This window comes from Gavialis gangeticus, unplaced genomic scaffold, assembly GCF_001723915.1.
Source record: "Gavialis gangeticus isolate Ggan-Ray unplaced genomic scaffold, GavGan_comp1, whole genome shotgun sequence".
Classification (NCBI taxonomy): Eukaryota; Metazoa; Chordata; order Crocodylia; family Gavialidae; genus Gavialis; species Gavialis gangeticus.
This window is the reverse complement of record NW_017729020.1, coordinates 10,526,634-10,537,814: the sequence shown is the minus strand read 5'-3', so window position 1 is coordinate 10,537,814 and position 11,181 is coordinate 10,526,634. Positions and strand designations below refer to the sequence as shown.

Genomic DNA, 11,181 nt, shown 5'->3' with positions numbered 1-11,181 from the left:
TCCTCCAATGCTGGGAGGCAGAGTTTGGGTCAAATATAACCTCTGAGCCCCAGTTGAGAGGGGGCCAGCACTGTGGAGTCCCAGTTGAGAGGGGGCAATGATCAGAAGCCCCAGAGAGAGGGTGATGTGGAGCCCAGTGGAGGGAAGAAGGGGGCTCAGCCAGAGAGAGCAAGAGCTGAGCCCTGACCCCAATAAGTCCTCCACTGTTGGGAGGCAGAGTGTGGGTCAAAGATAACACGGGTCGTAGCACCACGACCTGCTGCCCGGGGGGGAGTGAGAGTCCCCTGTGAGACCCTGAGGCACCAGTCATGGTGTGAGGTACCCTAGCTCCCCAAGTCCGTAAAGTTGGACCCAGAGAGGGTGACCCCGGGATAAGAGTATGGGTCATATATCAGGGCCTGCCAGAGCTTCTCCTAACTGGCCCAGGTGGGGGCCAGGACCAGGAGGGTCAGAAGGGCAAGGAGGCCCACCAAGAGGGATGCCCAAGCTCCAGGGGTCCCGACTGGCCTGGAGGTGGGCCGGGGCTAGTGTGAGCTGGAGGTTCCAGTGAGGAGACCACACCCGAAGGGGAACCGATGGCAGGGCAATATATGGCCTGGTATGACAGCGGCAGAGTCCGCCTGCAGGGAGGAACCGAGGTGGGGTCCTACAGTAGGATTCTGGGCCCCATTGTGGGGGACTGGCACGTATGAGAACATCATGATGTCATCAGCAAGGCTTGGGCTGCGGTGTAGGGGAGGAATGGAGCCGCAGCTAGCGCCCCCTAGCAGCGGGGCAGTAAATGGGCAGCCTCCTGCCTAATTACATATATTAATTAATCAATTAAGACCAAGGCATGGCAGGCAAGAAGGTGGGTGGTTTGCCCAAGAACAGGTGGGTGGGCCACACGGAGATCAGCCTCAGTAGGCCCCCCGTTACATATGTTATTGTGTGCATGCATGTCTATATCTATAAGGATGTTTCAGAAAGGAAGGGGAACTTTGCAATAAAGCCATTCTGTGTACAATGATCATTTACTGGACCACATTAATTCTCAATGTAGTCATAAACAACGGGTGTATCTGCTAATGCTGCAATCAGTGTTCCCCGCTGCTGTGTAATTTCCAACTTTGTTGCAGGCACACAGCAAGGGCAGCCATTTTGCCCCTGGCTTCTGAAACACCCTCATACTTATCTAAATGTATGTATGTATAGGAGCATACATTTCTGTACATACATTTATGTCTGACACTATGAGTACACGCATGTATATTCATGCACATCTATAATTATGCTTTTGCCCTGAAACGCTGCCCGGAGAGATGCACAAACATCTCTTTGTATACATGTCTATCCATCTACATGGGGAAACTCTGATGGATACAAACTGAGGAAGGTAAGGTAGCCATACAACTTTTTTCCTTTCTAAAACCTTCTGCTTCTGGTACTTGTAGAATATTTGATTATAAAATACAGGCATCGTTCTTTCCATCTGATGTGTTTTTATATCTTTCATGGTGTTTGAACAAATACACTTGCACTTTCCTCCACTTACAAAATGAAACCAGACTGGTCAGCCCAGTTGCGCTGCTTGTATGCATAGCAATAAGATCAACAAGTGGTGCAAGTGGAGAGACAGGCATATGTAGTTGTTTTTGTAGTTTCATGTCATAGTGATGGCAGAAAGAGGTTTCCAAAGACCACCCTTTCTGCAGAGTGAAGAGAGGGGATTTGGCAAAGGCCAAAGGCAGTTAGGCATCTATAACCCACTGAAAGCCAACTTGATTCAGCCAAATAACTACACGCAAGCAAGATTTGCCTAATACCCTCCATCTCCTATGAAAAATCCCAGGCACAGAGAACATTTTCAAGACGGCCTAATTAAAAGTAGGAGTTCAGCTTTTCTATGGCCTTACTCACTTTTTTCAACAAGGCTAGACCACAGATAAGTCTGGATCTCATTCTTCATCTCTTTCTGACATAGACTGCAGGAATTGCCTGAATTCTGTGAAGCTATGAGAACGCAAGTTTGCAAAGGTACTAAGACTAGCCCCATGTGCTGATAGTGTAGGTAAGTTGGACTGAGGAAACAAAGCAAGGGAAACACTCAAGTTCAAGGGTCTGTGCAGTAGGACATAAGGTACACGTGTGTGCCAGGCACAGAGGTACACAGATGCTCTGGGGAATGAAGAAAGTGTCTGAGGCTCCTGATGGGCATTGGTGTGAGTGACTGGGTTAGGTGGTACAGAGATGAAGAAATGTGGCCTTCCTTAGCACTGGAATAGGCAACCTGTGGCTCAGGTGCCACAAGTACAAGGTCAGCTCCTGCATGCAGCACATGGCAAATTGGGGAGGAGACGGAGCAGGAAGCAGAGAAGCAGATCTGTAGGGGAAAGGGATTGGAGTGGCACTCGGGGAGGGTGCAGGGCTAATCTGTGGCATACCTGCCAAAAACTTTGGCCCCCACTGTGGTGTGTTTTTTTTCATTAGCCAAAGCCATGCAAATAACTACATGCAAGCAAGATGGGGAAGTATGGGGAAGTATGGCATGGACTATACAGTGCACAGGAAACTAGCTGGACCGTCAGGATCCAAGGGTAGTAATCAATGGCTTGATGTCTAGTTGGCAGGCAGTGCTAAGTGGCATGCCCCAAGGGTCAATCCCGGGGCTGATTTTTTTTTTTCAGTATCTTCATCAACAACCTGGAAGACAGGATGGGAGTGCACCCTCAGCAAGTTTGTGGATGACACCAAGCTGGGGAGAGTAGTACACATGCTGGAGGGTGGGGCTAGGATTCAGAGTGACCTAAGCAAATTGGAGGATTGGGCCAAAAGAAATCTCATGAAGTTCAGTGAGGACAAATACAAAATCCTGCACTTAAGATAAAACAGTCCCATGCACTGGTACAGGCTGGGGACCAAAAAAAGGACTCCAGTGAACGATAAGCTGAATATGAACCAATAGTGTGCTCCTGTTGTGAAGAAGGCTAATGGCATACTGGGCTGTATTAGTACGAGTGTTACCAGCAGATCAAGGGAAGTGATTCTTCCCCTGTATCTGGCACTGGTGAGGCCACATCTGGAGTAGTGTGTCCAGTTTTGGAGCCCTCGATAGAGAAAAAAATGCAGACTGAGTCCAGTGGAAAGCCATTAAAATAGGGGGCTGGGGCACATGGCTCCTGAGAAAAGGCTGAGGGAACTATGAGAGATGCGGTGTTGAGCGAGACAGACCATTGGTCTGACCCAGTATGGCACCTTTTATACTCTCATCTAATGAATTTTTAAGTTATCCCCAAGGTACATCAAGAATAGTCCTGCACTTAGGATAGAACAATCCCATGCAAGACGGAGGGGATTTAGTAGCAGCCTGCAACTACCTGAAGGGTGTTTACAAAGAGGATGAAGCTAGGCTGGTCTCAGTGATGGCAGATGATGGAATGAGGAGCAATGGCCTCAAGCTGCAGCAAGGGATGTTTAGGTTAAATAATAGGAAACACTTTCTCATTGGGAGGGTAGTAAAGCAATGGAGAGGCTGTGGATTCTCTATCCTTGGAGGCATTTAAAATCTGGCTAGACAAAGCTTCGGCACAGATGATCTAGTTGGGGAAAGTCCTGCTTTGAGGTTGGACTAGATGACTTCCTGAAGTCCCTTCCAACCCTAATTTTCTATGATTCTAACTATGATTTTTAACATCCACTAAGAAAGCTTCAAAATTGTTTCTTTAAATGTTGTAACTTTATGTGCCTCTCCCCAAGTTCCATGCTTGGTGTTTTTTCTGGACCCCTGCTCAGAAAAATAAAGTTACCAACCATGTAAGCTCTGTCTCTCTGTCTTCCCCACCTTGGGCTAGTCTAACCTCCCCATCACTGTGGAGCTACAAGATGTAACACCTACTACTCTAGCATGTGCAGTAAAGCACAGCAGGTTGATCTGTGCGAGTATGACCAGCCTCACTCCAGGATATTTTCCACTGGACATCACACGACTGATCTGGGAAAACGTGAAATAATGGAGATATATAGATATATCTATATAGATAGATATAGCTACTGCCATGTGAGCACCCCCCCTCCCCATATCTATATACATATAACTTTCATTATTTATTACTTTCATTATTTATAACTTTTGCTTTTAAAAGACCCAGCCCTTGGCTACTTCTACTAACATCTGCTTTGGAACCCGCCAGCCAACACACAGCATTTGCTTTTAATTAATACAAACTTGTTTCATCTTTGAGTCCATGCTGGTTCCCCATCCCAGACCACTGACTTCCTTACCGCAGTGACCAGAACATCCCTTGCAGCCATGACAATGTCCATTTGTAAGACTGTACATCCCACAGCAAAATCCCAGGCAGACAAAAACTGCCATCATTTGGTAATTTGTCCAGTCATAGTGCAGACTTGCAGGTCTAACTAGCTGGTTATCATCAGCCTGTTGGAGCCTTTTTCCTTGCAGAGAATAACACATTTATGGAACAGCTCCCTTCTCCTTATCTGCTGGGATTTTCCATCCTGTCTTGTTACAGCTCTCAGGTGTGACAACATATTTCCAGCTTGCAGACTGAGTGTTAGATCGTAAGAAACAGGCATGGAAGCCATCAGTAACCAAGGCTATTAAAAATACCCTGAATCTCCCTGCTGGTGCTCGGAACAAGACAGGGGTCACAAGGAGGCCCGAAACTGGGGGCTGACCTCATCTGGAAAAATACTCCAAAAACAAAAGCATCTTGCATATTCCAGCTAATCAGCTGCCTCCTCTGGTGTGCTGAGGCTGTGCATTGAAGGATGGTTCAGTTCTTCCAGTGTTCAAATGGCAATGAAAAATAGTCACCTAATTATTTTAGGCTACTTTGACAGCCTTTATTCTTGGAGGAGTTGCCTATTTTTCCATCCGCCTTTCAAGAAAACTCATGAACGATAAACTTTTCGCTTATCTTCTTCAGTAGAAGAAGTGGGCCAGCACCAAGCACAGGCTGTGACTGGCGCAAGAAGTCATGGCGGGTGAGGGGCTTCCTCCTGGCTGGGAGCAGAAGTTGGGCTACTAAGTGAAAGTTAAACATGAAAATACAATAATAATCCAGAGTAGAGAGGTCTGCCAGGCATTAAATGAGGCGGGGACAGTGTGGGAATGAGAACGAGAGAGAGTAGCTATGCCAGTGGCCATGGCTAGAGCAGATGCTCAACACCTCTAGCCCTACCAAAGTTTTCTGGCAGTTGATCACACTTTTGTGTTTCATTAAATCTGACTTCTCTGGATTGCCTGCTGAACTTTGGCTCACTCGGGGTAGATCCTCAACTGGTGTAAACTCTCATGTGGGGTAAAGTGTCATAGCTCCATTGAAAAGAACTTGTACAAGCTGTGAACGTGCCCAAGGTCCATGAAACTCGGGCTCTTACTTTGAAGGGCAGTACTTAGAAAGTTGAATCTGATTCTGTCATCTGTCAGAGCAGGCAGGGGGAAGGAATGGATCAGTGTCAGATGGAAATCGTGGCTTGATTCTGGACAAAATTAAATCCCTGCATTTGGAAATAAACCATGGTAACACAAAATATGCAGAGAGTCAGGCTGGGTTTTCAGTACTGAAAACACCAGGCCCCTCTTGGCAGCCTGCAAAGAGGATATTAGTCAGATTCAGACATGGTTTTCTTTGTTTTATTGAAGGATAAATAATTATGTGTGCTGAGATATTCCAGACCCATGTTAACACAGTTATGTGCGAACCACCCCATAGAATACTGTGAAGATAGGGAAAGCCAAGCCCTGTTCCAAACATCGTGCTGATCGGCGTCTTCATTTTTAACAACCATCCAAAAGTTTATTCAAAACTTAACTGACATTCTAACATCTGGAAATTAAACTCAGTAAGAGTGAGCTTCCTTAACACGGCAGGGATGGAAGATTAAGGAACCAGTTCAGTGTTTATCCTGTGCCTTCCTCTAGGGGCTGGTCCACATCCAAGGATAATAGCCTACCACTGCTTCCAACTGTTGCCACGGTTTGGCTGCATCCTTTTCCCAATTGTCATTAAGCAGGGATCAGGGGATTGGTCTCTGCTAATCCGATCTGTTAATTTCTTGGAGTTTCTCAGTCTGCATCCAAGGCTTTTCCCAGGCTGTGAGCAGGAAGCAGTGCTGCGATGAAAAGCTGGGCAGTAGGCAAAGGCCTGAACATCGATATGTCCAGGACAGTTCTTTTAAACCAATTCACTCATTTTTCTTCTGGGGCAAACTCCATGTTTGTGTAAGCAGATGCATCTGCTCTGTGAAGTCAATGGAGCTGCTCATGCTTACATCATTGATAGTAATGGGAGCATGGTTAGGATACTAATAACAAGATGTATGATATGTATGTTTTTGTTATTAGTATCCTAACCACGTTCTCATTACTATCAATGATGCAAGTGTGAGCAGCTCCAGTGGCTTCACAGAGTAGTTGCATGTGCTTACATAAGCACTGTGTTTGCCCCAGAAGAAAAATGAGTGACTATGTATATATGCCTCAATTCCCCAACAGTGAAACAGGAGTAATGTTACTGATCTCCTTTGTAAAGCACTTGGAGATCAATAGATGGAAAACCCTATATAAGAGCTACATATCAACTATGACACATTTATGTAAATCTTTGCAGACTTCGATTCACACTGGGGATAACTGACTCTGCCCTATGCAGTTGCAGTTATAAACCACAGCACACATTGACCCACTTAGAAGGTGAAATCATCCTTCTGCCCTCTATCTTTGATACTCGGAAGATGCTGCAACTAAACCTTGGGCAAGGGGTCAACATGTAGCACAGGCATGCTTTCAGGCCAAAAACTCACTTAAATTATAACACCATTTCCACCCCCCCTACTAGATGCAAAAAATGATGGCTCTGGATCATCCAAGTGTTCTTGGATAGCTCAGAAAAATATGCAAAATATGAACATCCTGCCTCATCCAAATGATTTGTTCCAAGTTCTCCCAGTGGAGATTACTCCTTTTTATTAAAAAAAAAAAAAAAAGAAAATCCAACTGAAATCCTGCTTTAATTTTCTTTTGGCCTAATACACCATACACACTGGTCATGTCTACATGTGCATTTACGTCAGCTTACATTTATTGCACAGTAAGTTACTGTGCAGTAAGTGGGAATAGGCAGGTGTCTACACATGCAGGTATTAAAGCACATGAGTGCTGTGTGCGGTCTTTGTATTAAAGTTAGTCCCAAGTCTGTCCACACACACGGTGTTACTGCTCAGTAAGGCATCTACACGTGCAGTACTGTGCAATAACTAATCAGGTATCAAATTTATGCTCAAGGTGGTGTAAGTCACCATATTTACTGCATAGTACGGGTGTGCACGTGTAGAGGTGCGCCCGTACTATGCAGTAATTTCCATTACTGTGCAGTAAATGCGCATGTGTAGATGCGCCCAGAGTAACACGTGGTCACAGCAAAGGAAGGAAAGAGGTAAAAGCCCTGACCTATCTCAGTTACACTTTTGCTACTTTGAATTGAGGCAGAGCCCTTGTTCTTGTTACCTGTTTGTACTGCACTTAGCCCACCAGGGCCCTGACTTGGCCTCTAGGTTCTACCTTAGGGAGTAAAAGCAAATACTCGTCATAATAAGCAGAAAAATTTGAACACAGGTCGTCTTGACATTATGTTCCAGAAATACTCTCTGCTGTTTCAGCAATCAGCCCTATGGTGAGAGCCCGTGCCAGATCTGCTCACCACCTCAGTGGGACCAAGGGTGGCTCCAAACCCCAGTGAAGTGCATATTAAAGCTTGCATTCAACAAGCTTTGGCTCAAGCTAGAGGAGGTGCCTTAGGCTTTGTGCTGGCTGACTGAAGAACAGGAAATTCACCCTGCTTTGCTTAGTGTAGCTTCAGGTGCATCTCAGGGAACAAGGTGAGATCACGTAGTCACTGCAGCCAGAGCCCTCACTGAGCAGCACTTCTCCACTACTGCTGGCACCTTGCAGCACTATGCACCACTAGCACCCTCTGTTTTTAGTCGCATTCCCCAGTCTCTTCCTTTTGACCATGGCTGCATATAAACCAGCTCATAGGGGTGCAGAAGCCCATGGTAGCCCCCTAGCCCTTCCTCCTGCAAATGGCTATAAACTGCTTTACTTTGTCCAATTGAGTCATCCTACTGGTGCCACTGGGACTACTCAACAATGCAAAGTTAAGCTCAGGCATACTGGTTTGCAGGGTAGGGGATGCAGGTATTTTCTTGAGTCATTTAGTGGAATGTGCTCTTTTTTACCTAAAAATCTGTCATTGCAAAACCTCTTCTCCAAAGGGCCCTGCTGATGCGTGCATTGATTTGGCCTCACCTAGACACTGTTCTCAGAGATGAACTGCCCCTTTCTTCCTTTCCCAGTCCCCCCCCCAATCTCTAGAAGTGATTTATGATCTTTTTGCACAGTGTAATCTGCATTTCTATCGCCTGCCAGAGCTAATGAAGCATGCAGAAACCTGACAAGATTGGCCAGTCTCACTCATTCGCATGTTTCTTTTTCCTTGTCAACCTCCTACGCTGCCAAAAAAGTGAAGGGCTGAAAGCCATGATTCACGGAGGAGGTTATGAAAGTGCTTTTTTTTCTTTGTAGGGAAAAGGTGCTCCCATCCTTTCCTTCTAGATGTGGTGTCTGATTTGCACCCTATCCCCGTATAGCTGGGGCTGCTGCTTTATTGCTCTCCCTCCTGTTGCAATAGTAATTGCACATGTAAAATGGGACTTGTAAATCAAACCCTTTCTGAGGGAAAAGTAAATCTCAGCACAGCAAAGTGAATTTACTGGCGAGGTGGAATCAAGCTAGGTCGCATAGATACAACATGGGGCTGGATTTCAAAGTTCAACAATATCTGACTCGCAGGTTTACTTGGGCCCATTATCAAGGCCCTAATTCTGCTACTCAGACTTAGGCTGAATAGAGGTCTTAGTCACAGATCCAGGAAAGCACTTAAGCCCATTCATAAATTTAAACATTTGAGTAATTGCCCTGATTGTTCTGTGACTACTCACATGCGTCCAATGGTGTTTCTAAGCCAAGGCCTCACCATGAAAGAGTCTTTCTGAAGCACCATGAATCGTAAGTATTCAAAAATCATGAGTTATGTTTCCCCTGCTCCAAATTACGAGACTGGTTTCAGAATCATGAAATTCTAGAAAATACTTTTTGGGTTAATTTATTTGCCTTCTGGGTTGTGAACCTTTGGGGCTGATGATAGCCATGAGAGCTAGAAACTTCTTTGATTTAAAAAGAAAACTGAGATTCACACCTAATCCTGTGTCTCTGGGTTTGGAGGCTTTAAGAAAATCACCAAATATTGAGGGACCCACAATAAAAGAGACAGAAGTTGGCAAGGTTGCTCTTAGCATTTGAAAGTATCCAGGATTTGAGTCTGAGATCAAAGGCTTAATAGACCCTGAGCTGCATTCTAGTAGCTGAAATTGGAGTTGTAAAATAAGGGGGAAGTAGTCTGAATTGCTGGTTTCCAATAATTCACACCCTCCCTTCCTTCTAGACTGCTTGCATGAGTTGGGAATCTGCAAAGCTGCAGTGTTGTGCTGATATTTTTCATTTAAATACATTTGCTAAAATCCGTATTTGCAAGTCAGCTCTGGCCTCAGAGTTCAAATATCCTCACCAGAAATGCACACGGGGAAGCCACTTACCCATTACTCAAGAGTCCCTCGCCCCTGTTTTTTGCAGCATGTTTTTTAATTTCAGCCTTTGGCCAGTAAAGAGAAATGGACTCCTGCATCTAATTAGGGCAGATGAATGGAACAGAGGGGAGCATCTTCAGAGAAGCATAATCAACTCTTTAAAAATGGGCTGGTTTGATTTTTTTTCTAGCTTTCTGGCTACCTGGGAGGCACCATGCCTTTCCAATTTGTCCTTCTGTGATCCAACTGGGTGCTTACATTTCCCCTTCCCAAATGCAGTGCAACAACTTTATCAAACTGTCAAACAGTTAAAATCCAAAATTCTGCAAAAGTTGGCTTAAAAAAATAACCAAAATTGTTTTTAATACATGCAATCATTTAATCAACTAAAATCAATTATGAGGTTTTTGGGGGTTTTTTTTGGTTGCAGGTGGCGGGGGTCAGTTAAACTTGCTGTTCCAAGGTTGGAAATAGAGCTACAACAGGACTTGCAGGTATTATTGTCATTACTTTGTCTCTCCCCACCCCACCCAGGCCCATTCCTGCCCCATCCACATATTACACCTAGTCTTTACACTATAAGGACTGTGACTAGGACTGTCATTTACTCTGGCTGTGTTTTAGGAAAACATTAAGCTGAACATGTGCTTAGCTTTAAGCACCTTTGAATCCCGCTAAAGAATCCTATGGGTTTTGTTTCTGGCATTTTCTAATATCCCCTGTTCCCAGGCAGCCCTCGTTCTGTTCCATGTGTCTGAACTCCTCTTTTTTCTTTAGCTAAGCAGGAAGAGGGCCCTATTAGGTGACTAATATACAAGGAAAGGTAACCGGGAATAGCATTTAAAATGCACCTCCCCTCACTCCCCCCTTTTCATTCTGGCAGTACCCATTATACTTCCTAGAGCCTGAGCTCTTGCACAACTGCAACATATGAATAAACCAACCTTTGGTTAAACCCATCTTGATGAAAACCCTCTCCCAGAAACCTTCTGAGACTTCTGGTGGGGGTTTATAGGAAAAGTTGGGACTGTGACCTTTTTTATTTTTTACCTTCCTTCCAAATAAAAAACTTTCAGAAATTGATTAACTCTGTCTTCAGGGGAACTTTAGCTGCAGGAAACTCGAGTCTGCTGCAATTCTTCAATTTCCCTCTGACAAGCCCCTTCACCCTCTAAGACCGACAATCCACATTACACTCGATTGGTCTCAAAGGGGGTCGCTTTACATTGCATCATACAGTAAACCAAAACCACCCAATGACATGGAGTGAAACCTGAGATCGTCACGACATTCTAGTTTTCTAACTGCCACGGTGCAGACCTGGGGTGGATTGGGACTAGAAGCAAGCAGAAATTGCAGGGCTTGCCATAGCAGTTGCATTTCTATTATGAAGCAGGAGGGTGTATGTAAAGCAAGGAGAAGGATTCTGAGCTGCATCTGGACCATGCTGTTACTTTGGCATCTTGGCAGCACCTCCTCACCACCTTGCACCCCCAAAGCTGTTTTCTGTCTGTAAAAAAAAAAAAAAAAAAA

General features: G+C 45.0%; 1 protein-coding gene across 1 annotated transcript in view; it reads right to left on the bottom strand.

Annotated features, from left to right (window-relative positions):
• Positions 1-11,118: 11,118 nt before the first annotated feature.
• KCNU1 (potassium calcium-activated channel subfamily U member 1) overlaps positions 11,119-11,181 on the bottom strand; it is a 101,213-nt gene continuing 101,150 nt past the window's right edge. The window contains exon 28 of the mRNA XM_019514516.1: positions 11,119-11,158. The gene's annotated coding sequence lies outside the window, so the exon portion shown is untranslated. The remainder of the gene's footprint in view (positions 11,159-11,181) is intronic.